This window comes from Harpegnathos saltator, unplaced genomic scaffold (genome assembly GCF_003227715.2).
Source record: "Harpegnathos saltator strain DR-91 unplaced genomic scaffold, Hsal_v8.6 scaffold19, whole genome shotgun sequence".
Lineage (NCBI taxonomy): Eukaryota > Metazoa > Arthropoda > Insecta > Hymenoptera > Formicidae > Harpegnathos > Harpegnathos saltator.
In genome coordinates, this window is record NW_020229972.1 from 385,377 (window position 1) to 401,396 (window position 16,020).

Genomic DNA, 16,020 nt, shown 5'->3' on the forward strand with positions numbered 1-16,020 from the left:
TTTCTTTCAAAGAAACCCCATCTTTCTTTTGATTTCTACGTTCCATTTTGTCATAACATATACAAGATGCTAAATTTTAAACGTAACAGATCAAATATCTCGAAAACTAAATAATATCAAGATTCACTTTTTTTTTATTATATTGTTTCAGAGGGGATACATTTTGATAAAAGAAAATTTATTTTGAGTGAAAACGTCAAGATAAAATAAAGGTCAAATTATTTTTTTTAATGGGACTCTAATTTTTTGAACATCTACGTTTGTAGCCCTTGTCACAACGAATTCAATGACTACATATTCAAAGTAATTAGAGGTCAAATAATGGAAAAAAACTCAGAAAAGAAAAAATATAATACTTTAACTAGTTTATTAGTAATGCCTCATATATGGGCAGGAAAAAGACGTGCCAAAACCAATAATGACTTTATATATGAGCACTATGAATAAGTTTATCAATTTTCGATTTTTGATTTGCATGAAACTTCTTCTCTTCTTTAGCCTGACGACGTCCACTCCTGGACATAGGCCTCTTCCATCTCTCTCCAGTCTTCCTCTGTTGTGCTGTTTGTATCCACCTCTTTTCTGCGTAGCCTTGGATATCGTCCTGCCACCTTGCTTGTAGTTGGCCAACGCATCTCTTAGACTCTCTTGGTCTCCATTATATCAGGACTTTAGTCCACTTGTCGTTGCTTCTTGCAATGTGTCCTGCCCATTATCACTTTTGTCTAGCCACTCTCTATAATATCCGTAACTCCCGTTCCTTTCCTTATCTCCTTATTCCGGATCCTATCCCTTAAGCTAATCTTCAACATTGCTCGCTCCATTAACCTTTGACCGGCTCGGAGGCCTCGGCTCGGGAGGTTTGCGCTGTTTATTGTAAGGGTGACTGTTTGAAGCTCGAATATCATGACGGGTAGTATGCATGTATCATAGACTCCGCTTTCCGCTTTAGATTAATTGGGATTTTCGGTTCGCGGAGGATGTAGCTAAGTCTACCAAATGCCATGTTAGACCAATCCTTCTGATGATTTCTGTAGTCTGATTGCTTTTCCCTAGCTTGATGTTATGCTCTAGGTATATGTACTCTTCGACTATTTTAAAGGTGTGGTTATCAATGGTGACTGGTATATTGGTTGGGTTCATAATTTTTGTCTTTTGGAGATTCATTCTTAAACTGCATGAAACTTAGTATATGCCATATTTTTTGGATCGCTAACTATGAGTCCGGAATCAAATTTGGGAAATTCATAATGACGAATTCAATATAGCAACTTCAGGTAACTAATTTATGTTATTCTATTATAGAGAAGATTATATTTGATATGTTCATGTTTTTCAAGTCGCTGATGATGAATCATCCACCACATGTGAATGTGAACCACCACAGTTGAAATTACGAAACTCAAAATGGTGGATCCAATATGACAGCTTGAAGCGACTAACTTTGATATTCCATTATGGAAATAACATTCGATGTTGTTTTTCGGGTTGCTGATGGTGAATCCAGAGATAAAATTGTAAAATTTAAAATGATAAATTCAATATGGTGGCAAGTGACTATGAGCTTGACGTATTAAATCCAGTATATTTTCTGTTCGCACATAACAGATTATTTCAAGACATTTAAACTTCGTTATTTCATTTTGAATATGTATTCGAGACTGGTATAGTATTTTTTGAATCGTTCATTACGAACCGAGAGTCAAATTTTCTCTAAAATCAGTTCTGAATATTTTTCTATTGCTTGATACATAATTTATCAGAAAATTTATGTTGAAAAACGAGAACTACACCTTTCATAGAACGTTGAAAATTTATTCCTTAATAAATGAGAAGACAAATTTGTTCTTCATTATTATGATAGTGTCAACTTTTCAATGATAGTCATAAATCCGAATTTCCATCAGAGCTATTCAACAAAGAAATTCAACAAGAAATTTCCTTCAATACATTAGGTCATGGAGTATGAAATGTTCGGTTTCGAATCAAAAATTTGGTTTATTATATCTCAAACTAGAAATAGTACAATTAATCAAAGCCTAAAGTATGCGCCTAAACTATCGACACAGTTCTACCATCTTAACGGTAACTTATTTATGTCGGTAACAAAGAAATCTGAAGAGCGGATAGTGATGAAATCGCGGAAGGCGTTTTCCACAGCTTGTTGAGAATTGAATATTTTTCCTTGCAAGAAGTGGTCCAGTGATGATCCAGAAGAATGGTTGTCAGCTGGTGCAAGATCTGGTGAATACGGTGGGTAAGAAAGAGTTTCCAAGTCCAGCTCCTATAGTTTGAGCAGCATTGTTTGAACGACATGTGCCCGAGCAAAAAGATTGCATGTTGCCTTGCAAAAAGATTGGCCTGTCTCTATTGACTAATCTTGACTGCTTAACCCATTACTTCCTAAGCGGACATTTTATAGTCGATTGGTTTTCGGCTCAGAAAAGTGATAAAATTACATAAAAATTAATAACAGATTGCTTTCCCACGTAAAAAAGACCTGATCTTTCAGAATCTGGAGTCATAATTTTGGAATTATCAACTGATAATTAAATATGGCGCCTCAAAGTTGACAAAAATTTTTTCATCGACTATGAGCTTTTATCGTGGAGAACTTAAAAAAATTTTGTCCACAGCTGTCAGGGGCAATTAAATTGACAGAGTTTGGCTACTCGAAGGATAAACAATGATTATTGATTCTATTTTTCAAGTAATTCAAGATGGCGGATATAATATGGCGTCCGAATACGCGAAAATCATACTTCATTGCGATTTATATGTGTGAGTATTCATTTCTTATGTTTTTAAAGTTTTTAAGGTCGCTGAACACAAATCTTAGATCCGTTTTCAATTTTGCAAAATGGCGGATGCAATATGGCGTCGGCGTGCCACGAGAATCATACTTTATTGCAAACTATGTATGTGGGTACTTATTTCATATGCTTTTGCGGTCGCTGAACCCAAATCTGGAGATGTTTCCGCATGGGAAGAATGTATGTTCGATCATGTCTATTGAATCATAAGTTCATTTATGATGAACATACCAATAACGTACGCGTAATGGATGCAGACACAATATATTGAAGGAAATATTCAGAAAAAACATAATAGATAATTTTGAGGAAGACAGTATGACACTCGTCAATATATAATGATGATTATGAATAATGTTACATTCCACGTAACAAAAAGAAACATCTTGTACTCATTCTCAGATTTTTTTGAGAAACATATTATATACCAGACTATATACCTGTGCTATACGGATAATAAAGTAGTAAAGAAATAAACTTAATTAATAATAAATTTTCAGTAAAAATAAAAAATCTTAGAAAAGAGAAAGCATTTTTTTCTCTGAAGTAGGGAATTTATCTTAACATTTAAATGTTCCCTTGGGTTTATGTAAGCTTGCAGTCTTCGTTGAAAATCATTAAGCACTCTTTGTAATTTACTCGTTACAATTATTTGACACACTTCGCGTATTGCATCATATCAGGTGTAGTAAAAAGAAATCCATTATTTTTCCAATAGATGGCTTTAGTTATCTGTATCTCGCGTTGTATAAGTCCGATCGGGTTCCACTAGATGGCGTTAGAAAGATGAGATTTCGTACTAAAAAAACTTTTCTGACAGTTTTGTGATTAGTTGACTCAGTTTTGTTTGAGCGCGCGTCAAAGATGGACACTAGCAAAGAGAAAATACGCTATATTTTACAGTTTTTCTTCAATAAAGGCGAAAACGCAAGCCAGGCGGCTGAAAATGTGAATAGTGTTTATGGTCCTGATACTGTAACAGCCAATCACGCGCAATTTTGGTTTCGTCGATTCCGTTCCGGTAATTTCGATGTCAAAGATGCACCACGCACTGGAAGGCCAATTGTCGAAAATATCGATAAAATCATGGACATTGTCGAGTCCGACCGTCATGTAAGCACTGTTTCGATTGCCCAAGAGCTAAAGATTGCACAAAAAACCGTTTGGAACCATTTGAATAAGGCTGGATACAAAAAGAAGCTCGATGTATGGGTGCCATACGAGTTAACGCAGAAAAACCTCATGGACCGAATTTCCATCTGCGAATCGCAACAAAATCGACCCATTTCTGAAGCGGTTGGTCACTGGTGATGAAAAGTGGGTCACTTACGACAACGACAATCGAAAACGGTCGTGGTCGAATCGCGGTGAGCCGGCGAAAACGATGGCCAAGCCAGGATTGACGGCCAGGAAGGTTTTGCTGTGTGTTTGGTGGGATTGGCAGGGAATTATCTACTATGAGCTGCTCCCCTACGGCAAAACTCTTAACTCGGAACTGTACTGTCAACAATTGGACCGTCTGAAGGAAGCAATCGCCCAGAAGCGGCCAGCTTTGGCCAATAGGAGAGGAATTGTGTTCCATCAGGACAACGCCAGGCCACACACATCGATAGTGACTCGCCAGAAGCTCCGGGAGCTTGGTTGGGAGGTTCTTATGCATCCACCTTATAGTCCGGACCTGGCACCAAGTGATTACCATCTGTTCCTGTCCATGGCGAACAATTTTGCTGGTGCAAAATTCGCTTCAAGAGAGGCTTGTGAAAATCGACTGTCTCAATTTTTTGCCAATAGGGACGAGGGCTTCTATGAGAGAGGCATAATGAAATTACCTTCAAAATGGCAACAAGTTATCGAACAAAACGGCGCATATTTGACCTAAATCGGATCATTCTAACTATGGTAATTAAAGCCTTCAATTTCATGCAAAAATAATGGATTTCTTTTTACTACACCTGATATTTTCCCTGATAATTAAAAAATTAACATAAACAATTTCTCTGTGGATTCTACTATAAAAATAATAATAATCTAAGTTAGATTATTCATCTAAGTAATCTGTGTCAGATCATTCTTTTCTTTTCTGAAACTTTTTTCCATTATTTGATATCTAATCAGCTTGAGTATGTGGCCATTAAATTCGTTGTGGGGGCTATAAACGAATGTGTTAAAAAAATTAGAATTCCTTCATTTCAATTAAATTCATTTCCTTCAATTCCTTCAATTCATTTAAAAATATATCTATTGTAGTAAATATCTAGTAAGCAAATTGACCGCAAATTGCGCGCAAATTTGCAACAAATTCGGTCAAAAACCCATACCAAAATGGCGACTTCTGTGCCATCACAGCCATCTGTCTACATTTAGCTCATGTTTTGGCGTCAAAGCTTGCTGCCGAGTAATTTGCAATAAATTTGCAGCAGAAACTGCGCAAATTATGCTGTGAACAATTTAGCGCTAGGTATTGTGCGCAGCAAAGTTTGCGCGGTTTTTGCTGCAAATTTGCTGCAAGTTACCCGGCAACAAACTATTTTAGGCAGCCGCCTATTTGGTGGCAGATTGGCAAGAGAATTTGATAACATAAATCCTGCATCAAATTGGTTACCTATCTACCACCAAAAATTGATAGCAAACTTTGCTCGAAATTTCGCGTAGATTTGGCTATCTAGATAATTTAACATGCGGTTTGTACTTTTCTAGAAGCTTAATTTTAACTTAATTCATGTTATAACAATTTTTAGTAATTCATCACCCTTGAGGTATAAAATTTGCTAATGCAAAAGCAATATACGGATGGACGAGATGTATTCTTAAAAAAATGAATATAGATTATATTACAGCTACATCTTTTGTGTATGTATATGTAAATGTAATGCGCGAAGAGGGACAAAGCCTTTTCCCTAGCGACCTTTGCACCACATCTACATGTACACAGAAGATGTTTATGCGTAGTTCGCTGAAAAATTACACATTGTTATTGTGGTATAACTAAAGTTGATCGATAAATGAAGTTATAGTATTTATGAAGTTTGTGTGACCAAAGGAATCAAAACAAAAATTAAAATAAGTGTGAAATTCGATATGCGATAAATACACACAGCATATATCATACATGTTTATTCCTTAAACACACACATTCCAGCAAACACAATGTAACGTGTATTATACCTGTTAATTGTAATTTCCTATTCTATAATATAACTGTTATATAACGCGTACGTTACATTGTTAAGTAGGAAATTACAATGGCTATGTTACATGTTATATTGTGTTATTATATTGTGTTTGCTGAGATGGTATGGGAAATTACGTTCTATTCGTGAGACATCAATTTTTTATCAAATTTCTTTAGTAAAAAAATGAGTGATAGTTCAAACTTTTATTCAACAAACATCAACTAACAATATTGTTGTATTAATGCTATAATTTCTAACTTAACAATGTAACTATATGTATATGTGCGCGCGTGTGTAAGTGTATTACATAACACGTGTTAAAGAAAAGTTGCCTATTTTATATCGGCTTTTAAATTGTATCATCTTTATATTTCATAGAATCCGAAGGCCTAACGTAATTTGCATATTATGTGATGTTTATCTAAAATTAATATGAGTGAATGAGTGTTTGTGCACAAAAATCTTGTTAAAAAAGGTAACAGTTTTTTTAGTCTAACAAATAAATTTTACCCATTTTTATATAAGGTGTTTAGAAAGTTTTAAAAGGCATTAATTTAGCTGCTTGTCATTTTTATACTACATTAAAATTGACATATTAGTGCGACATAGTTTAGACGTAACCTTATTTTATGTATACTTTACTCTAATAACTTGAAAAACACGATTAGTCTCTTAAATCGTACCACCTATTGAATGCCTTTATTATACCTGCACAATTTAAGAATTTCCATAGAAAACTACATCTGTGACTATTTTTCTTAAAATTTATAAAAAGCAGTTTATTTTTTCTTTTATGTTACTTATAACTATTTTTTGTTTTAATTGTAAAACAAATTTTTGTTCAATGGTCGTTTATTTCTTTATTAAGTTTTTAAAAACGAAAAAATCTTTTATATAAAATAAACTTCATAGAGATGGATATAATTTTAATAATTATTTTAATGAGTAATTTTACTGTTTATTTTTTCATACAAGCTGTGACTTTAATTATTTTCTTAATTAAATTTTTGAAAACAAACATATTTCACTTTTGTAATTTTAATATTAGGTGTACAAATGAATAATCCAATTTTTTCAGCTACATTCAAGGTTTATTTTAAAAGAAAGTAAATTAACTTGTTCAATCAAAGTATTCGCCGTTGCTTTCTATAACTTTAAGCCATCTTTCGGGCAGCTGATGAATTCCATCTCGGAAAAATGTTACGTCTTTGGACACGATAAAGTCGTCACCATGTTCGGATCTCATCCACTGATTGGAAGTGCATATCGGACAAGGCGTGTTGCACCGGAACAAGTGATAATTGGATGGAACAATGTCTGGTGAATACGCCGAGTGCTGCAAGACGTCCCAGCCAAGACTCATTATGGTGTCTTTTGTATTGGAAGCAATGTGTGGCCTGGCGTTGTCATGCAACAATTTCACTGGACGTTCTCCTTTGCCAGTATACAGGCGTTTTCCTTCCAATTCTTGACTCAAGCAGATTAATTGACGTTGGTAGCAGTCTGCAGTAACTGTTTCATCCGGTTCCAACAACTCATAACAAAGCACGCCCTTGATATCCCACCAAACACAGAAAAGTATCTTCTTTCCGAAGCGATTGGATTTTGCAATCGATTTTGATGATTCGCCGGGATTTACCCATGACTTTCTGCGTTTCGGATTGTCATAGAGTATCCATTTCTCATCGCCCGTAATGATTTTCCACAAGAAAGACTTCCGACGCTGCTTATTGAGAAGAGAAAGACACGCTGCCACTCGTTGATTTTTGTTAGTTTCAGTGCGGAACCCATTTTCCTTCTTTCTGGATCTTTCCCATCTCATGTAGGTGTTTGCTACGTTACTTCCAACTGTTTTACAAGCTCTTTTTGTGTTTGTGCCGAATTCTCAGCGAGCAGTTGTTCCAAATCATCATTATCGCACTTCGGAGGGCCTCCAGGGCGTTGTTTGTCGATTAGACTGAAATTACCGCTTTTAAACCGCTTAAACCAAAATGCGCACACATCGTACGATACAACACCTTCGCCGAGAAAGGAACAAATCGATTCGCACGCTCTTGCAGCATTTTTTCCTTGTTGGAATTCGTAAAGAATGCAGTGTCGGATGTGCACCTTATCTGTTGCCATTTTCGACTGTACTGAACTGAATACTTTTAAAGGTTATGTTGGGCCTTTCGCCAAACTATATGTTTTTTTTAATAGCTATATGTCAACATTGCATAATCACAAAAGAGCGGGAAAATCTATTCAATTTAAAATTGATTTCATAACTGCTTAAAATAATTTGGATTATTAATTTGTACACCTAATATTTATTTTTTTATTAAAAATATCTTTTTTTAACTTTTTATACAAACTGTAAATTCAATTAAACATGTAATTATTTGACCTGTTTGTATTTTATTTTTACCCCTCACAGCTTTCTAAATATAATTACTATATATCAGTACGAAAGAAAGTATTATACAATTTGAGGAATTCCATGGTACAATTTAAGCAACCAGTTACCAAAATTATATCATTAAAAAAACATATCTGCAAAAAATATTGTTATACAAAAAACTCAAAACACTATAGAATGTCATAAACAGATCAAGAATAGCTTCCAATTAATCTTTATCTCATTCTTATTAACCGCTTAGGAGTCGGGCAAAAAATAACTTTTCGTGCCAAAAGTGTTGGATTTTTTTTTCAAAATTACACCCAAATTTCATTATAACGGTTTTTGAGATTGCTGAATCCGAATATGAAATCAGATTTCTTAAATTCAAAATGGCGAATCTAATATGGCGGACCAAAACAAAAAGTTATTTTATTTGAATGATACCTGACACTCGAGGGTTTTTGAAATTGCCGAATCCGAATCTGATGTCAGATTTTCAAAATTCAAAATGGCGGATTCAATGTGGCGGACTGAAACGCAAAAACTTATTTTATTTTAATGATACCTGATATTCAGGGTTTATCAAATCGCTGAATTCGAATCTTATGAGATTTTTTAAATTCAAAACGGCGACTCAAAAATGGCTGATGAAAATTCGAAAAATCCTTGGATTTCTATAAAAATTGGTATCTTGTGGTTTATTGAAGTCACTAAATATAAATCTAAATCCATATTCTGAAAATTCAAAATGGCGCATCCATTATGGCACATAAAACATAAAACTGAAAAAAGAAATCTCGAATAAAACAAAAAAAGGATAAAAAATTTTTAAATGAAGAAAATTAAAATACATAAAATACGAAAAAAGTTAATATATAAAAAAACATTAAAAATACAAAAAATTAAAAATACAAAAAAATAAAAAACATTAAAAATACAAAAAAATATGAGAAAAACGGAGTCGAAAACCGCCATGTCCTCGTTTCGTGACTCTGGGTACGGCAGAGAGCGGGATTTAGGAGCAGTTGAAAAAAAACTCTTATTTTTTATATTTCAACTATTTTTTCGAATTCCGGTTTGCTATACTGAATGCGCCATTTTGAAATTTTAGAATATCGTATTGGATTTATATTCAACGACTTCAATAAACCATAAGATACCAATTTTTATAGAAATCCAATCATTTTTCGCATTTTCAACTGCCATATTAAATCTGCCATTTTGAATTTTGAAAATTTGACATTTAAAAATTTTTTATCCTTTTTTTATTCGAGATTTCTTTTTTTTATGTTTTATGTTTTATATGCCATAATGGATGTGGCATTTTGAATTTTTGAAATCTGACATCAGATTCGGATTCAGCGACCTCAAAAACATATAAATACCAAAACACAATCAAATCGCAATAGTATGTATTTTTCAAGATGCTCATACATTACATGGGCTGAAAAGTCTTTGGCCTGACATATAGATGGCGCCACAAACTAAAAATCCTTATATTTCCTATAGAGTACCAACTTTAACTTAGATGCTGTAAAAATTTCATGATATTTCGTTGACTCGTGTACAAGTTATAGCTTTCGAAGTGACATTACCTCTGAATTTATCTTTACTATGGAAAAAAGTGAATTTCGTGTTTTGATTAAACATTGCTTCCTGATGGGAAAAAACACTGTTGAAGCAAAGGCATGGCTTGATAAATGTTACGGCACATCTGCCTCACCGAATTCAACCATCAAATATTGGTTTGCTGAGTTTCGTCGTAACCGTACGAGCACAAATGATGCACCACGTTCAGGAAGGCCAAATGAGACAGTTACTCCAGAAAACATCCAGAAAATCAGTGAAATCGTGTTGAATGACCGCAAAATGAAATTGAGTGCGCTAGCTAACATCATAGGCATCTCAAAGGAACGTTGGTCATATCATTCATGAATATTTACACATGAAAAAGCTTTGCGCGCGTTGGGTGCCGCGTTTTTTGACAATTGAGCAAAAAGCGGAACGTGTTCGACTTTCAAAGCAAAATCTGGCCCTGTTTAACCGCAATAAGAAGGAGTTTTTGCGTCGATTTGTTACAATGGATGAAACATGGATCCATCACTACACACCGGAGTCCAATCGGCAGTCAGCGGAGTGGTTATTGCCTGTGGTGAAAGCCATCCGAAGCGCCCGAAGACACAACAATCAGCCGGCAAGGTTTTGGTCAGTATTTTTTGGGATGCGCATAACATAATATTCATTGATTATCTTGAACATGGTAAAACTATCAATAAAGAATATTACTGTACATTACTGGATCGATTGGACGACGAGGTCAAGGTCAAACGGCCACATTTGGCAAAGAAAAAAATTTTGTTTCACCAAGACAATGCTCCAGCTCACTCGGCTCGCGATACGACCGATAAATTAAAGAAATTGCGCTATGAATTGGTCCCGCATCCCCCGTATTCTCCAGACCTGGCCCCCAGCGACTATTTCCTTTTTCCCCGACTGAAGCAGTGGCTCGCTGGTAAAAGATTTTACTCGAATGAGGAGGTCAAGTTGGAAACAAATGCCTATTTTGAGGGACTTGACACCGAGCACTATAAAACCGGCATCGAAATGTTAGCGGACCGTTACACTAAGTGCATTACTCTAAATGGAGATTATGTCGAGGAATAAAACACTTTTTTCATTAAAAAAATCGTTTTTTCATTGTTAAGCCAAAGACTTTTCAGCCCATATAGTATGTATCATAAAGCAAAAGTGGCACTAGTTTTATTTGCCCATATATGTGTCGCTAACAGCTAACCGGTTAATTATTCGCAAATTACAGAAAAATTAAAAATTGGTCTAGTACAGACAACTATATTGCAGACCTTCCTATATTGCGTTCACATTGTCGAGTAGGAAATCATAACATTGATGTTATGTTATGTTACTGATAGTGGTGTTTACCGGGTAATAATAATTGACAATTGACTGACCTTTCCTACAGTGCAGCGAGTGGGAGCAAATCATTATTAATGAACTGTGGCAAGGACACGTCAGCCTCTGAATTGGCAAGAAATGCAATTCCAACGAGGAGAAAATAGTTTCAGAGAGCATTGAGTCAGCACGTTTGAGTCATCGATAACATGCGCTTTTTTGCTCTTCTTCTTCTTTATAAATTTACCTTTGCGTATGGAGATCTCGCGACGAAGCGCGATCTCTATCTAATACGCACTCGCTCCTCATCTCTATCTCTCATAAGTCAGGCGCGTTCAGCGAATTCCCATTTCCGCGGCGGCCACGTCGCACAGTGTTGCAAAAATCGCTAAACGTGGCCAAAATAAGAAAAAATAAAGAACGAAATTTTCGGTTCCCGTTTTCAATATATTTTCTAAAAGGTTCAAATTATTAAGTTGTAGTAACATTTTCCATCCAAATCCAATTGTATCACGAAGATAAGTGAATTCAAATGTATACGTGATGCGAAGTAAAGAATAGGTGAGTTATAACCCTCCAAATAATATAACTGATTTTGCGTTGAAACAATTTTTATCATGAGAATGATGTTCCCTGTCTAATATCTCATCTGTGTAGTTTTATTTCCAATAAAGAGTATATTAGAAAGTTATAAGTATATACAATAAAAGTCAGATTACAGGATTCACTTTTTATATACAATTAATTACTTATATCGTGATATTTAAAAATTGCGTCATTCCGCACCATGTTGTACCTTTGTGAAAATAAAGATAAAATATCTATTAATCTTTATACAAAGGTAAAAAGAGCGACATCCAGGGCTTACAAAAATACGATAAATTTTATGAGCAGAGTTCGACATTCAGTTACCCGCTTACGGTCCGCTTACGGTCAGATGCTGTCTACTGCAGATAATATTGTTCAACACAAAAATTATATCCTCTATCAAAATCCTTTATTCTAGTTAATTTTGCTAATGTTAATTACAAATATAATAATTAACGATAATGTTTAAGCTCTAATTAAATAATATAGTAAACAATTGTAAAAATAAAGACTATAGAGATATGGGAGAGTATCATAGAAGAAAAAACTCGAGAATTGCGACGAATGAAAATTTATTTAAAAGACTTCTTCTTTCCTCGGATTCTATCATTTAAAAAAAGTTTAAAAAAAGTCTTTAAAAAAAGTTTCAAATAAAAAAGCCGATCCCTTCCCTAAAGAAGTTATTGAATTGCTTGCAAATCCAGTTGTAGCAAATGCAGTTTCGGACGATGAATAGTTATATAAAATATTTTGTTTAGTTAATAGTTATATGAAATAAAAAGCAGAAGATAAAAACTAAAAAAAAATAAAAAACAAAAAATAAAAAAAATAAAAAGACAAAAACATTTTTTTAAATAAAAGCAAAAATAAAAAGTAAAATAATAAAATTAGGAAACATGTTATTTTAATGATAAAGTACTAGTATTTACAATATAGTATGCTTTTCATTCAACTATAGTATTATAGCGACAATATGATTTATGGCTACTATTTGGAGGTTTCGCAACACTCTGCGCCGCTGCCATGATTGCAATTCTTATCGCATTCGCGACACACACGACGGATTCCAATCGCAGATAAACACGCGTGGGATGACACTATCGAGTGGCGTCAGTAACTAACGAATACCGTCGCCCGAAGCGACGAGGAGTCTATAAGTTTACGGGGTCACGTTCGTCATGATCGATGATGAAAAAGTGACGCGACATTCCGAGGAAGCAACAGCGCTCGGACACGGTGCTTCTTCTTGAAAAGGAATGAGTCCATTTCTCCTTCTCCCTTCTTCCCCTCCTCTCTCTCTCTCTCTCTCTCTTTCTCTCTCTCTCTCTCTCTGTCTCTCTCTTTCTCTCTTCTATCTCTTTCTCTTGCTGTTTCTTTGTTCCTCCGCGATCTCGAATTGAGCGTTTTTTTTTATACACATTCGTGATTCGTGTGATGAGAGCGGGAAAAGGAGAGAGGGAATACGTGTCTCATGCATCGGAGATAAAATCATTCTCGTGTGTAAATGGTGCTTTATACCGAACACATAAGGAGCATTGTCTGCGACTACTAGCCTTAACGAGAAATTATCGCTTCCCCGCGCGTCGTGATGTGACATCCTTTTATTTTCCGATAAAATATTTGGACCTCATAATCTCTCCGCTGAACACTTGCACATTTAAGGCCATCGTTTCTGCAGCGAAAAAAGAAAACCTTTAATAATCTGTTTAGTGTTTTTTTTCTTTTTTTTTTTAAGAACTTTCATGACAATGTTTCAAGTCGCCAGATTTTGGATATTCTTTTATTTTGCTGGAAGATATTTATACCGCATGATTTATTAAAACTCTGAATACATTTAAATGATTAGTATTTCCGTGACAAGAAGTCAGAAGAGATAATTTATTTATTCAAGAATTTAATTTACCTAGAATCAGAAATTTAACAAGTTTTGATAATTTAACATTTTAGGAAACTTCCCGATTACTCGAAGTCGCCTTATTCTCTTTGATATCCTTTTATTTTTCTCTAAAATATTCGGAACTTGCAATTTGCTAAGTTCTAAACATCTGCATTCTAAGGATTATTACTTCCGCTACAAAAAATTACGTAAACTTGTTAAGCTAGTTTTTTGTAGGTAGTTGTTCGTCTATGGCATTCCGAACCACCGGTTTTTGGACATTCTTTTATTTCCCTCTGAAATATCTGATCTTCACGATTCAATAAACTGTGAATGTATATTTAATTTTTTTAATTTATTTAAACGCGTTACTTTTTAAACTGCGAGTGTTTATTGTCTGCTATATGTAACTTGAAAGTTAACAACTTGGAGTATACGTTTCAATCATACCTCGCGAAAAATGATTGTGCTTTGACATACGCTGCAAATAAACTATTAATAAATGTGCCGGAATCTTGTCATCTAAAAGGGCAAAACATTTTCAATTATTTTGTCGAGAATATTCTGACCGGCGCTTACCTGTTAAAAGGATTAAAAGATAATTGACTTTATAACGAAAAGTCGCGAAAACTTGCTAAAATTTAATTTAGCAAACAATTCTTCAACCAAGGTATTTCAAATCGTGAAACCTCGGATGTCCTTTCATTCTAAAACAGTAGAGATAAATAAATCACTTTGTGATTTACTGAAGTCCGACAACGTGTCCGTGGACAAATTACCGTTTTTGCAACAAAAGATCGCAAGAATCAGTCAAGCCAGTTCTCTAAGAAGTTTCCTCCGGCCACGGTATTTCAGGTCGCGAGTTTTAGGGCGTCCTGTATGCTCGCTGTTATTAGTAACGATCTATGTTTCCGTCTAGTAAGCGGCTTATCGATTTCCTTCGTGTTAAACGTCAGAAACTTCCGTCGGATTACGTAGTCTCCCACGGAGGGGCTTTCTGAGGCGGTTTTCTCCTGTGGCTTTTCTCGCGTGGAAAACAGCACCATCTTCGGCCGGACGAAACATGCACGGCACATGTAAGAAAAAAAAATAAATCTCGAAAGTCGCGGCCACAAGCCTCGAGATACACGGCGGCGATGGTAAGCAAAATGTGTGATGCATTGCTCAGTTATGTACACTTTCATCGAGATGATGTCATCCGCTCGCTTCCATATGTGTACGCGTGTGTGTGTGTGTGTGTTGTGTGTGTGTGCGCGCGCGCGCGCATGTGTGTGTGTGTGTGGGTGTGTGTACGTGTGCGTGTGCGTATGCGTGTGCGTGTGTGCGTGTGTGTGTGCGTGTGCGTGCGCGTGTGCGTATGCGTGTGCGCGCGCGCGCGTGTGTGTGTGTGTGAGAGAGAGAGAGAGAGAGAGAGAGAGAGAGAGAGAGAGAGAGAGAGAGAGAGAGAGACTGCGTCTCGCATACCGCAAGGTCGCGAGCAGGGCCGGTGCGACTTTATCTCGACGCCTGCAGCAAGCCGGGGTAACCAAGAGAAACATGCCTTCGCGCTCGTAAAGATAAGGATAAGAAGAACGAGAGACCGAGATAATAGCGTTGATTTTGTAAAAAGAAGAAGAAAGAAAGTACAGGAAAAATTACACTTCGTACGTTTCTTCGCGACAGACAGAAAGAGAGAAAAGAGGGATTTCCAATGGGAAATTAGATGGGTATCGCCGTGAATAATACCACCAATAATGTCACGATTATCCCGACTGACCTGACCCGATATCTCGATAAAAAACGCAATTATCGCGCACATAGGGAGAGAAGATGGAAAGAGGGAAAGAGAGAGAAAGAGAGAAAGAGAGAAAGGGCCGCACGGGAGAAATGTCACATGTGCAACGGTATGCAAGTAGCTATCACGTGCTCGTCTTGCTACTGCGCACAGCTGATCCTGTAGGTGCACACGTACGCACACACGCATACACACACACACACACACACACACAAAGGCAACGTACGCATACGTGTCGCAAAGAGAAGAGCAAGCAGCCTGGCGTTGGGATATGAGAAGGTACGAGGCGCGATGGCAATGTGCACTTCCGGTTTCCCCGAGAAAAGAAAGGAGACGGCGAAAGAAACGGACGCCGCACTCTGCGGAGCCCCTCTAGCGTGATCTATAATTATCTCGTCAGTGCCTACCCACTATATTTTAAGTAGCTAAGCGCGGCGATACATCGCACTTAGCCTCCTCGTGCTCGGTGCTCGAGCTCGTGAATCGACCGATTGACAGCAGGAGAT

The 16,020-nt window shown here is 36.1% G+C and overlaps 1 protein-coding gene across 5 annotated transcripts in view; it reads right to left on the reverse strand.

Annotated features, from left to right (window-relative positions):
* LOC105188136 (phospholipid scramblase 2) overlaps positions 1-16,020 on the reverse strand; it is a 134,624-nt gene that overhangs the window by 105,753 nt on the left and 12,851 nt on the right. The window contains exon 1 of one of the 5 annotated variants that reach the window (XM_025297854.1): positions 15,741-15,862. The exons of the other annotated variants lie outside the window; for them this stretch is intronic. The gene's annotated coding sequence lies outside the window, so the exon portion shown is untranslated. Of the gene's footprint in view, positions 1-15,740; positions 15,863-16,020 lie in introns of those variants that run through there. 5 annotated transcript variants of the gene reach the window in all.